Raw genomic sequence first — 13,110 nt, 5'->3', positions numbered from 1 at the left:
ATGGCCCCGACTGTTGGGAATCATGTCTATTTCTTAACTAATTTTCCTCAAGCTGGCCCTGTTCTAGCCCCTCCGTGCAGATGGAGAGGTCAGGTCTTGGTTTTGTGTGTCAGATCATCAGATATTTGAAGGCAGTTATCCTGTCTCAGAGTCACGTGTCTTCCAGACTTAACGCCCTCATTTGCTTCAGCAGTTCTTTGTACGATGTGGTCTCCAGGTTGGCCTAACACCACCCTCTCCTCGAGCCCCAGCCAGTCTGCCTCTAACCCTCATAGAGTGTGGGATCCCCCAAAGTGAACAGCGGCCCCAGGGTTGCTTCTGCAGTGCAGGCTAGAGCAGGACCCATCTCCCTCTACATAACCTTTTAATTGTTCTTGGTTTTATGAACTCTTCTGGCAGTCACACCAGTCATACCATTGACCTGTTGAGCCTGTGGTTGAGCAAATCATCTACGACAGACAGGGCATTCCCCCCTTGTCCTTCTCCATCCTGTTTCTGTGGGCCTAAGAGCAGGGTCTAATCTAAATTACCATTCTGTTTTATCTAGCCAGTCCCGATCCAGTGTTTCTGCCCGTCAAGATCTTTTAGAATCTGATCACATTATTGTCATCACCCAACAGCTGCCAGTCATGTACAGATATAAATATTCCTCCTACATCTGTATCCGAGTCTGTGCATACAGACTGGACAGAGCCCGCTGGCTCCTGACTGGAAATTGGGTTGACCCTGATCCTTAAACGGTATCTTTGGATGGTTATTCAGTAGCGATCATGCCACTGTCTTGCACTAGCATCTACCTGGTATTTGTCTATGTTGTCCATAGGAACATGAGGAAGGCTTCGAAAAAGAAATGTGTTTTGGAATTTGGGCCTCCAAATTCCACAGTGCCCTGATCTAATAACCTTGTCAAAGAGTGACCTAAAAGCCAGTATTACTTGATCTGTTCTTACTGATCCTATGCTGCTTCCTTGTGGTCATTTTGTTCTCAGTATTTGCCCCAGATTGGTCACAGACTCATTTCCCCAGTTCTTCAAAAACCGTAAACGTGATTAAGCGATTCTCTCTCTGGAGATATTCTGGGGTATACTTTATCTTGGTCAGGGCACAGCAGTTACCATTCTTTTCTGATCTTCTCACCAATCTTTGGTGTCTGCTATTTCTTGCCTAACTTTGCTGTACCCTTTTCAATCTGAAGATCATCTTCTTTCACAGAGAAGTCAAAATTCAATAGCGATGGACAAACATGATTTTCTTTGAATCGTTACTCAACGGGCACCGAACAGTGGCTCTGTGTGCCTTGATCTTTTTGCCCGAATCATATTTTAAAAGGGCCCCCCCGTCTTTTGTTGCCGCCTGCAGTATTATTATTATTACTTTTTGGTAAGAATACGTTTACCCTGGATTTCAGCTCTCCTGACACTTTTCTCAAAGTTCGAGACATTTTCCTACTTTTATCGTAGGTAACAATCATATCTTTTTTAACCTCTGCATGTGATCTTTCAAAATCTGAGTCCACTGAAAGGAACTCTGCGCAAACACTACTTTGCACTTTGGGGAGCTTTCCAACCCTCTTCTTCATCTGGCCAGGTGACTTGAAGTAACTGCTCCACTGATAGCACTTGCCCCTCTCTGTTTATCCTCACCCGCGTTTCTATACATAGTGTCTCCATGTATGCATATTTCTGTACACAGTTCCTTTCTAACCAAGACTGTCTCTTGGGAGAAGGATATACCTTCTCATCACCATAGCTGATCTTGAGTCTGATGAGGATTCAGCGGCAGTTTCGCAAGTATGTAACAATTTTTTTTTTTTTTTTTTTTTTTTTTTTTTTGCGGTACGCAGGCCTCTCACTGTTTTGGCCTCTCCCTTTGCGGAGCACAGGCTCCGGACGCGCAGGCTCAGCGGCCACGGCTCACGGGCCCAGCCGCTCCGTGGCATGTGGGATCCTCCCGGACCGGGGCACGAACCCGCGTCCCCTGCATCGGCAGGCGGACTCTCAACCACCGCGCCACCAGCGAAGCCCTGTCTAACAAATATTCATAGGCGCTTACTGTGTGCAGGACGCCAAGTCTCGAGGATTTCTACAAGCAGGGTTATAATGGTCTGTGTTAGAATTTCTGGTATACTTTGTTTGTGACCCTGCTCTGTGCCTGGCTGGGTAGACACCTGATGCCATAAATAGTCTTTCTGGTCTTCCACCTGCTTCCTCACACGAGCCACGAGACATTTCCGGTGCCTTTAGCCTTCCTTCCATGTCAGACCTGCCGCTCTCTGTAGTAATAGGTTTCAAGGATTTATTTATCTGGGTGTTATACCTCCATATTTGGTTCAAAGTGCTGTTTGTAGAGTCCATGTAAAATGCTGTTTCTGGCTCACTGGAGTTGAATCATCCCGTAATAAGAAATGCTTTAGAAATGGGAAACTAGCACCCATGAAATCTGTTCTACCCTAGAGGTTCTCTGGTTCTCCACCATTCCTGGGCCCGGAATCCTCTGGGGTCTTGTCAAGGATGAGGCAGGGATCGTGATAAGAAAGCCTGGGAATCTGTGTCTTTACGGGCACCGGGTACTGGGGATGCACAGTCCTGGACCCCGGGAAGCGGCACTGCCAAAACCCTCACCTCCGCTCGCTCCTGGGGGCCCTCAGTCAGCACTTTGAATTGCTTTTGCCTTGATTGACTGTGTTTCTCCAACAAGTGGATGGGTGGCTTCTGCCCTGGGCTAAAAGCAGATTCTCTTTTGCATCCACCGTGCTCGGGAACCCTTAGTGTTCTGTCCTCCAGCTGCGGAAGGACTGGCTTTTCTTCGTGGCAGGGGCCCTCTGCCTCCCCTCACCTCGATTCTGAGCTCCTTCCTGGGGCTCCATGCTTCCTGGATTCCCCTCGCACCCCTGCCCCCGCCCCGGTTACCTCCTCTTACAACTGTCCACTCTTCCAGAGGAGTCTCTTAATGAGCCTCTTTGCCCCATTCCACTGTCCAGACACAGTCAGTTACCTGTTGCCAGCAAATTCTGTCCAATTATTATGAACACTCTCCAAAAGATTGATTGTGAACCATAGGCAGAAGGGAAGAGAAAAACCTTCATGAATTTTAGGGAGTTGCTTACTTTTCCTTGTGTTGCAGTCTCTGCTGTAGCCACCATCCCCTCATGTCTCTGCAGGAGCCTGGGGTATGACATTGACCCTGGCTTTAGTTGCTCCAACACTGTCCACACCTTTGGTCCAGGCCACCAACATCACAGGATCTGATCAGTAGGTATTGCTGCGGGTGGCTAGACTTTTGCCAAACACTAAATACATGTTGGCTTTAAGGAACTCAGTACTGGAAAAGACTTAGCTACAGAACATGCCCCTACAGACCAAATAGGCAGAGCGCTTAAAACCTAAATTAGATCCAGACATGACTGGCTGTGTAAATTAAGCTCAGGGACCAAAAGGATCGTGAATGAACACGGCAAATGAAGCAGTGATTTCCAGAGGGTCTCTCTCTGGAGGTGGGCGCATAGTGGTATGAACAGGCTCTGGGGACTCCCTTCCCACACCCCAGGCTTCTCCTATCTCTTTCTCCTCTCCCACATCCTTTCAAGCTTAGCATTGGCACTTTACAGGCGATTACCCAGTAAATGACTTCGAGAATCCTGCTTATGAATATTTAGATAAACGCTCAGATTTTTTCCAGCTGTCATGCTTACTGACTCTGAAATGGTTCCTGTTTTCAGGGCTCCATCGGAGAACACACACGGATAAAAATCCCACATGAACCGATTTAGCCTGTAAAAGACTCCTCATCCCGTGCTGGCAGCCGGCACTGTGGAACTCCTGGCTTGTGTGAGCCTGGCCCTGCCGCTCCATTCTCCCTCATAGGGTTTCTGGCTCCTAATTTCATTTAGCCACATTTGAGCTACAAAATTTAGCAGGCACGGATGGGGGCAGGGGAGTGAGGTGCTGGTCGGGAATCTAATTTACTGCTGCCATGACTACAGATGTGAAACGCATGTGTGAATCTGTGATGGATCAGTCTCACTAAGGCTGGGTTTAAATTATTAATAGTGGCGAGAAATGCCATTCAGTGTTGCATCCCCAGGATCCTAGGGCGAGGAACCTTTGGGCTTAATGGGGCAGAGGATTAAGATTAAGATCCTCAGTGCAATCTTGCCCAACTGTCTCTTGAGTGTCTCCTAGTTGTGGCTGCAGAAGTTCCCCCTGTGGATGGTCTTGGCTGGTTCTGAACCAGGGCTGGCTTTGACTGCAGGCTGAGATGGAGAGTCTGGGGTGGGTCCCAGTCCCTTCACCATGTGATTGTTCGGAGATGGCCTCTCTCCACAGGGAACCAGCCTGTAATCTGGGAAGGAAATGGCCTGTGTCCCTGAGGGCATTAGGGCCTGTGTTCATGTAGAACAAGAACAGGAAAACTAATGAAGGGACAAGGGGAAGATCGAAGAAGGTGTTTGTCTTAGCACTTTGCTGGTGCTTTTTCTCTGAGGGGGGTCTGGGATGAGGAAGGGGGTCCCAGGGTTGGGATGGCACAGGAAGCAGAATGCATCATCAGCCTGATGGCGACTACGCCGGCCTCCATATTCCACATCCATGGAACGCCCGCAAGGCCACATCTCCCCGAGCCCCCATGAGCCCGGCCGCGAGGTGGATGCCGGATGTGGGGTCCCTTACCCTGCTGGCTTTCACACATCCACTCCGTCTGCGTGCTCTGGTCCTGCGAGCCCAGGAACTCTCCATCGCGCTTCACCAAGGATGTAGACGGCATCGTGTCACCGAGGAGAAGCCTGCTGCTGGCAGGTTCAGGGGGCCGGGGGAGGGATAGCAAAGAAGGTGGTCACCCGAGGGACACCAGCAGCAGAGGGGAGCAGGGGTCGGCCCACCTCCAGACAGGGGCCGGGTTAGGAACCCCGAGCTGTGGCCTGCGGGGGGGTTGTGGTGGCGGCGGCTGCTTCCCGGTCCCCGCGGACTTCGGCCTGTCCCTGGTGGTGGCTGTCACCGGTTGGAAGGGACCAGCTTGTGGACCGTGGAAAATAGGCCTGTGTGCCATTCTGGGTGCCAACCGCAGCTTCACCTAGAGTGACAGGCTCTGGGGGTGCCTTCAAAGGCCAGTGAATGGGCCAGGCCTCCGTGCCGGACAGTCTAACCTTCCAGAACATTCTGTGTCCCTGCTGTCTCACCACCCTGCTCATTCCAGTCGTCCTTCTTGCCTCAGAGCTGCCTCAGGCAGAGCGGAAAAAATCAGCAGCCGCTTCAAACCAAGCAGCGACGTCTGTCCCCGCTAGTCTGCCCACTGCACACACCACCATCTTCGAGAAAGGTTTCCGCGGGGCCTGATGGCGGGGCGCTGGGTGTGAGGCGCAGGCCCTGCTACCCGGGAGCTCAGGATCAAAAGGGGTGACCCAGCAGCCCGACCTCCATCGTGTCCTTCCTCAGGAATCTCTGCCTTTTAACTGGGGCAAGAACCTGTGATTCAGCGGGACGAGAGGGGCTTTTGGCCCTGAAGCCATCTCGTGGAAAGTGGCCCAATGGGCAGAGACAGGCCTGAGGGGAGATGCCCGGCCTGTCAGTGGGCAGAGACTGTGGCGGCAGAAAGAACCTAGACTTCGGCGTCAGGTGGTCCGAGCTGAAGTCTTGGCTCTTGCGCTAGAGTGGGGTAACCTTGGGTGAGCCACCTAACTTCTCTGTGCCTCGGTTTCCGCACCTTTTCGATAATTGTACCTCCTCCCCCAGGTCCGCACAGGTGAGGACAAAAGAGAGCGGGCAGTGTTGGCTGTCGTTGTTCGTAGAGGGAAGATGAGAAGTTCAGTGGCCCTTCATGAGACGGGCCTGTTCCCTGTCGGGGTCGGCGTTCCCTGAGGCAGGGATGGGGGGCGGGGCACGCAGAGGGGCCGCAGTCTGAGGCTGGGGGCGAAGAGTTGAGGAAGAGAGGAGGAGGTGGCTTGCTCTAGCCAGAAAGCTGTTCTCCCTCCAGCGTGGCTGGGAGTTCCAGGCAGATCTGTGCCACTTCCAGGGGACCCGGGGGAGGGTCAGTGCCAGCCTGCGGGCTGGGGCAGAGCAGCTGTGTTCTCAGGATGCACCACTAGCAAGGGGCCCCGGGGGCAAGTGGCAAGATGCCCTGGTCTTAGGTCAGGTGACCACAGGGCTCAAGAACTAGTGGAGAAGGGTGAGCTTTTTAGGCAAGTGTTAATCCTTGCCCTGCTCCAGGCCTCAAGGCCACGTCAGGAGACCCCCGGGGCTCAGTTTCCTTATCCTTCTGGTGGGATAATGCCTGTCCTACCTCACTCACCAGCTGCCCACGGGGACCCAAGGAGATAATGCAGGTCCCCGTGGATGGACTTTGACGTATCAAAGCTGTCCACAAACACAGGGATTATGCTTCAGGTCATGGAGGGCCGCTCTGGTCGTTTCCATGCTCATGTACGCTTGCCCAACACCCTCCCTGTCACACGCCTGCCCCAGGCTGGGACGTTGCAGGGCTTCTGGGGTGCCTGCCAGAGCTCTGCTGTGGCCTCAGCACCCGGGAAGCAGGACCGGGGCTCCGGCCTGCGTGGCCAGACACCACCTCCCTGCCCCGTCGGCAATGCGGAGGTGTCGCAAGGAGGAGCCCCTGTCCCGAGGTCCCAGGCCTGCTCCTGCAGCCGCTTCAGGGCAGGGAAGGGGCCTGGCGTGTGCCTGTGGACCCTGGGCACGCGTGCGGAAGAGGGGGCCCTCCTGTTCACAAGGGACCCGTGAGACACCTGACCTGAATCTGCTCCCCTCCCACCCCCCCTGCCTTAGCCAAGAAACACGAGTGGGACACTTCTTGCCCAAAGGGGTTTGTGGAGGGTTTGGTCCCTCAGCAGCCTTGTGTGAGGAGAATCCAGGGCCTCTCTGAGCACCCCCAGGCCCAGACCTGGACTCGGGGGAGGCAAGCCGAATTGCTCAGGGACGGACCCAGGTCAGGCCCCAGGCTCCCCGCAGGGCCCCGGGAGAGAACAGGGAACAAACTCAACTGCAGTACGAATAAAAGATTGGACAGGTGCTTGTGTTTGGAGTAAAGCTGACCAGGAATCATGCTCCTTGTTCTGCATGTACTAAGTTTTCCACGTGGTGGCTCGTGGGAGCAGGATGAAGGATAACAGTGACCCACAGCCTTTACTGCACGAGCCCCGTGTGCTAACCTCTGCTCCACGGGCGCCCTGCCAGTTAGTACACTTAATCCTCACCACAGCCCCGGGAGTCGGAAACTCTTCCTGTCCCCATTTCACAGACGGGAAAACCGAGGCAGAAGGTTAAGTGGCTGCCCTGTGGCACACAGCTGGCTGGGTGGAGCAGCTGCCATTCACACCCAGGCAGGTGTGGATCCCTGGCTCCAGGGTCCCTGTTCTCCATCACAGCCTTCCAGAGGGTCACCTCACCATCAGGCCCCTTCAGTGCCACGTTGCTTGCTCCTCTGTGGGTATCCGTAGCTGAGGTGGAGGGGCCTCGGGAAAGCACTCCCTCTTAGGGACTGCCTTAGTAGGGGTGGACCTGGCAGATACATGGTGCGCTGAGCCTCTGGAAGCGTGAAGCGTGGAACGGAGGGGCCGGTAGAGGGCGGGAGTGGGGAGCTGGCCTCACCAGGTGGAGGGGGAACCCTGTGCAGAGTACTGTGCCCTCAGATCGTAGCCTGTGTCTTTCCTGCGCAGAAGAGCTGGGGTTTCGTTCCTGCTTCTCAGCGTAACCCAGCTGGCCTTGGGCTTTCTTTGTAGCTACTGTCAACCCACTTCACCAGCGGAGGTCAATGACTGCCTTCCCCCAATCATCCTTTGGGGCAGATGTAGGGGACGAGGACTGTGAATCAGAGCTCTTGTGTCCCCTGCCCCACATGGGTTTCCACAGAGCTGAGCACCCAGAGGCTTCTGTCCACAGCTGTGTCAGTGACCATCTAGCGTGGGCCAAGCCCTGTGGCGGGAGTTTCATGAACACTCACTGCGTGGTTATTTAGAGCTTGGAATAGGCCTGAGCAAGGAAGACGGCAACTGCCTTGTGGGTGTTCGCTCATCTCTTCACCACGAGCGCTGCCCAGGGCCCTCGGCCATTCCTCCCCAGCTCAACCTTCTCTCCAGACTCAGCTGTCCCCTGCCCTTTCCTCTCCGTAGTTGTGGGCGCCCAGGACCCTGGTGCTGTGACTCGTCCCTCAGCTTGTGAGCGGCTGAACAGCAGAGGAAAGCAGTATCGGGAGGTCCTTTGTGTGTGACTTCTAGGAGACCCCCGCCTGGACTGCACCTTCCTCGGGGGTCCTGCTCCCTGCAGCCCACCCCACTCTCGCCCCCACTTCCCACCTTCGGGACCGCAAAGGCTCCTGACGCACCATCCCTAAGCATGAATCTCCACCTGACTTACCAGAAAAAAAACATCAAAAACTTTTACCTTGCTTTAAGACTAGGCAGGGTTTGCGATGAACGGGCCTTGAATTCTGTTGGAAGAAAGAACAGAAAGACAATGTTGGAAAAAAAAAAAAGAATCTTTCTTTCTATCAAAAAATCTGTTGTTAAGTATGTGATGTCGGGATTGGGGTGGAGAGGCCCTGATTTACAGAATTTTTCTATTTTTGCTTTTCGTTAGTGTTGTCTCTCTTAATGGTTTCCTTTAGAAATTATGAGGTTGAAATTTGATAAAATTAGAGAGAACTCAAGAAGGTAATTTTCACGAAATCATGGATTTGGGACATTTAGGTTTGCTTTGTTAATCTTTTGAGTTATGACAGAGGCCTCCCTCTGTCACAGGATGAAGGACATGTATCTATACAGGAGAGGTGGCTGAGGTTCAGAGGATATAAGTATTTTAAAAATTATTTTTCATGTGTTTGCTGGCAATCTGTATATCTTCTTTGGAGAAATGTCTATTTAGGTCGTCTGCCCATTTTTTGATTGGGTTGTTTGTTTTTTTGATACTGAGTTGCTTGTAAAGACTCTATTTGTGTCATTTAATCACCTGACCGTTAGCTTTGAATGATATGACATCAAGAATTTCAGGTACAATTGGGATAAAATAGAGTATAGATTCTAGAGAATGGCACAGTGGAAGTAGTAAAGAAATGACAGAAACTTTGAACTTGAAACTTGAATGTTCAACACTTATCCATAGTTTACCCATGAGACAGACTATTATCGAGGAATATTACTTGGCCATTAAAGTGCTGTCTACAGAAATTAAGCAATATGGGCAAATATGGAAGTCACAATACTAAGTTACAAAAGTAAAATACAAACTTATTTTATATACAGCATATTTAAAGTGGTAAAAACAGGACAAAACAAGGACCACAACCACCAAATATGCAAAAAACGAGGGCAGGAGGAACAGAATAAAAATGGTAAAATGTGAATCAGCTTTACTTATATTTGGATGTTGGTAGGTTGGGTGTTATTTTTCTACTTTTCAAATTTTCCACTAAAAAAATGAACAAAAGTAGATTTTGCTTCTTTTTATGTTACTCTTCTCAAATTAAAATATGCATGTAATTTATTAAAAAGCAGAAACAAAGGATGAAAGGAGGGAAGAAAGGAGAAAAGAAAGAGAAACTCCAGGATCCTCATCTGTGAAGGGGGCAGGGGGTAAAGAGTGGCTGGAAAATGGAAGGAAACAGATTGTGAAATATACACTATACACCTTATGCCACTGGACTGTGCCCCTGACCTTCAGGGCAAGACACACACAGAAATGATAACTGTTTGTACAGGAGCAGAGTGGAGGCTGGGGCGACTGGTCTTGGGGCTCAGCATCTCCCCCGAATAGTGGCCGACTCATGGCACCCTGATGGGGAAGCTCTGCCGCTATCTGTGAACTTTTCTGCTGGACAGGTTGTCTGGCTCTGCCACCTCTGCCTTATCGGTGTGTCTCAAACCTTTCTTATTAAATACACAGAATTGCTAGGTTTCCCATTTGGAAATGGTCCTCGGGGCACCACCTCTCAACTGGGAATGGCGACCAAATTATATCATTTAGGCCAAACAGCATTTGGAGCCTCCAAAGAGGAGCTAGCAGGGGGAAAGAAAATCAAATCCAGCAGATTATATGTATCAAAATACCATTAGGTAAAAACATTACGAATCAAAATGAGTATACTGTGACATCTCTACGGCATTATTTGCCACAGAGCAGAATTCATCTTTAGGAAGATCTTGGGTTCTAAATAAACAAAAGGGGCCTCATTGTGGGGTGGTTTCCTGTTCTATGACAGCATGGCAGAAATGTAGGTCGTACTTCTTCCTTCTAGAGCCTTCCTGCACCTTGGGAGATCAGAAAAGCATTTTTACACGTGACAGTTGTATGGGGTGGGAGAGCTTTCAAAGCATTTTCAGAATGTTCTTTCATTTAATTGCTACAATCACAAGGAATTTTTTCACGTGGGGAAAGGGAAACTTGGAGCAGGTAGTTGACATGCCCAAGGTCAAAGCCCCACGCTTGTGCTGGATCTTCTGACTCTGACACCACAGGGTTTTACACCCATGTTTCACAGAAATGATTTGGAACCTCCCAGTTCAAATCCGGGGAGATCAGTCACATGTGGCTATTGATTATTCAGTGACAATCGATGCCGCATTTACATTCAAGGTGCTCATCTAATTTTATTGGGTTTCCTCACAAATCATGGAGAAGATCATCCCTTCTTTTAAAGAAGAGAGGGGGTGAGGGTTGTTAGCCTGACATACCCTGATTGGTCCAGGGCAATGGGAGACTCTGACCTTCCTGCAGAATAGCTGGGTGGGGGCCATAGATTCCTCCCACACCGTAGTTCATTGCATCTTCTCTTGTGTTTTTGTTCTGTCCATTTCACAAAAGACGAAAATGTGGCCAGGGGATGTAATTTACCCTTCACAAGTCAATGGTAAGGAAATAATAAAATATAAGAATAACAACAATAATAGCTAACACTTACATGGTCTTAAAATGCTATATGCCTGGCATAGCTCAAAATGCTTTACATAATTTAACCCCTTTCATCCTCACAAACATCCTATAAGGTAGGCCTACTGTTACTCCTAATTTACAGCGAAGAAAACTAAGACAGAGGTTAAGTGACTTGTCCAAGCTCATGCAACTAATAAGTGGGAGAGAGCTGGTGTTCAAACCTATGCAGTCAAGGTCTCGAGAGAGGAAGAAAAAAGTGTTCTTTGTGACAGGTTCATATCTGCCACCAAATAGACAAGTAAGTAGCGTGCATGCTCCTTTCTCCTCTCCTGATCCTGTGGCAGACATCACTGGTGGATCGTGGCATGCTTTCCTGCTGAGCCCAAACGAGGTCTCAAAATCCTTCTCATTACAGTGCTTCACCACTAACCTCTAATAATTAATCCATCAGCATGCGAGATGGAAGCCCATTTGTCATTTCTTGGGCTCATTTTATAGGCGCCGATTAATTCATAATGCTGTTTTTAAAAATAAGTATGGGTGATTGGGATTGACATATGCACACTACTATATATACAATAGATAACTAATAAGGACCTACCGTATAGCACAGGGAACTCGACTCAATGCTCTGTATTGGCCTATATGGGAAAAGAGTCTAAAAATGAGTGGACATATGTGTATGTATGACTGATTCACTTTGTGGTACACCTGAAACTAACACAACGTTGTAAATCAACTATACTCCAATAAAAATTAAAAAAACAAAAAACAAAAACCCCACAAAAAACAAGAAAAAAGGTGTGTGTGTGTGTGCATGTGTCTGTATATATGCCTGGCTTTGTGAAATGAATGAAACTGAATTTGATTCAGTTTGCATTTACTGAGGATCTGAGTCAGGAAAGCACTCTTGTTAGGCTCTGAGGTTCAAAACAAGAGATAAACAAAGTTACATCATAAAGGTATTGGGGAGAAATTATACATAAAGAAATCGTGATGTAAATTCTTTTGAAGATTTAAGATCCTCTTGTAAACTCCTTCTTAACTTAATCTGTTTTGTACAGTCTGGCTTGGTACCCTGGGTTTTCGCAGACTAAGACATGCTTCCATGTGCCTTCAAAGGCGTTTTAGTATTCCCCTACAGGGTTTTCAGTGCCTCTCCAATTTTTGCTAGCAGGGCATTTATTTTCAAAGCTTTTGCTTTATACACAGTTCCATTCACTTGACAGCACTGTATTTGTCCTATTCTAGTGGGGTAATATATTTACAAAGGTCCGACACATAGCAGGGACATGTTGAGAATGCTTGATTCATACTGTGCAAAAGAAATGGCTATTTTTCAGTATTAGAATTACACTTGGTACTTGAACAGCAGGGTTATTAGGATTCTGAGAGGGAGCTCAGTGGTAGAGGCACACAGAAAAGAGAATTTCCCAGCAGCGGAGGAATGAGCTCTCCAACGTACTAACTTTTGTGAGGGCGATAGGAATGTAGGATGATACATCTGATTTGATGGAGGGGAGGTAAAGGTGAAACACCTGTGTGGCTGCCGAATCCACCCAGCTTTTAGGAAGTAGGTAGTGTGCAGTCAGACTGGGATTTAAAAATTCAAGCTCCCCGAGACGCTTGCGGTTGGTAACAGAACGGGATCCAGAAAAAATAGTTTAGTTCTGTTTCTAGGTCGACATTAAGATGATGCAGATGACCTGGATTTTTAACTTTCCGTTCCTGGCTGGATATGTCCATTTAGTCATAACATCGAGGGAAGACGCTGTGGGGGCCTGTGAATAAATGCGTATTAGCCACTTGGGGCAACAGCACAAGGAGACCACTGCCAGATAATAAAACCCAACTTAAGGAGAAGTTGCCAATTGCAGAAACAGTATTGGAAAAATGTCAGCTCTAGGATGAGAGCAATCGCTCCAAAGTTGAATACCCTCCAGCAGGGTAAGATGATGCCTTCCAGGGGCTGAACGGGCACCCTGGGAAGCATACTCGTCTCTGCTGACTTAGTAACAGATGGTGGAAATGTATTCTAGGAAATAATTAGAGCTCATTAATAAAATTTAGCTCTAAGGGTGTTTATCAAAGTGCTATTTTAAAAAGTAACAAAAAATCAGAAGCAATAAATGATCAATAATAGGAAATCAATTAAAATATTATGGTTTGGGCTTCCCTGGTGGTGCAGTGGTTGAGAGTCCGCCTGCCGATGCAGGGGACACGGGTTCGTGCCCCGGTC

Source organism: Physeter macrocephalus, unplaced genomic scaffold, assembly GCF_002837175.3.
Source record: "Physeter macrocephalus isolate SW-GA unplaced genomic scaffold, ASM283717v5 random_1568, whole genome shotgun sequence".
NCBI lineage: Eukaryota > Metazoa > Chordata > Mammalia > Artiodactyla > Physeteridae > Physeter > Physeter macrocephalus.
Note: the sequence above shows the minus strand (reverse complement) of the source record.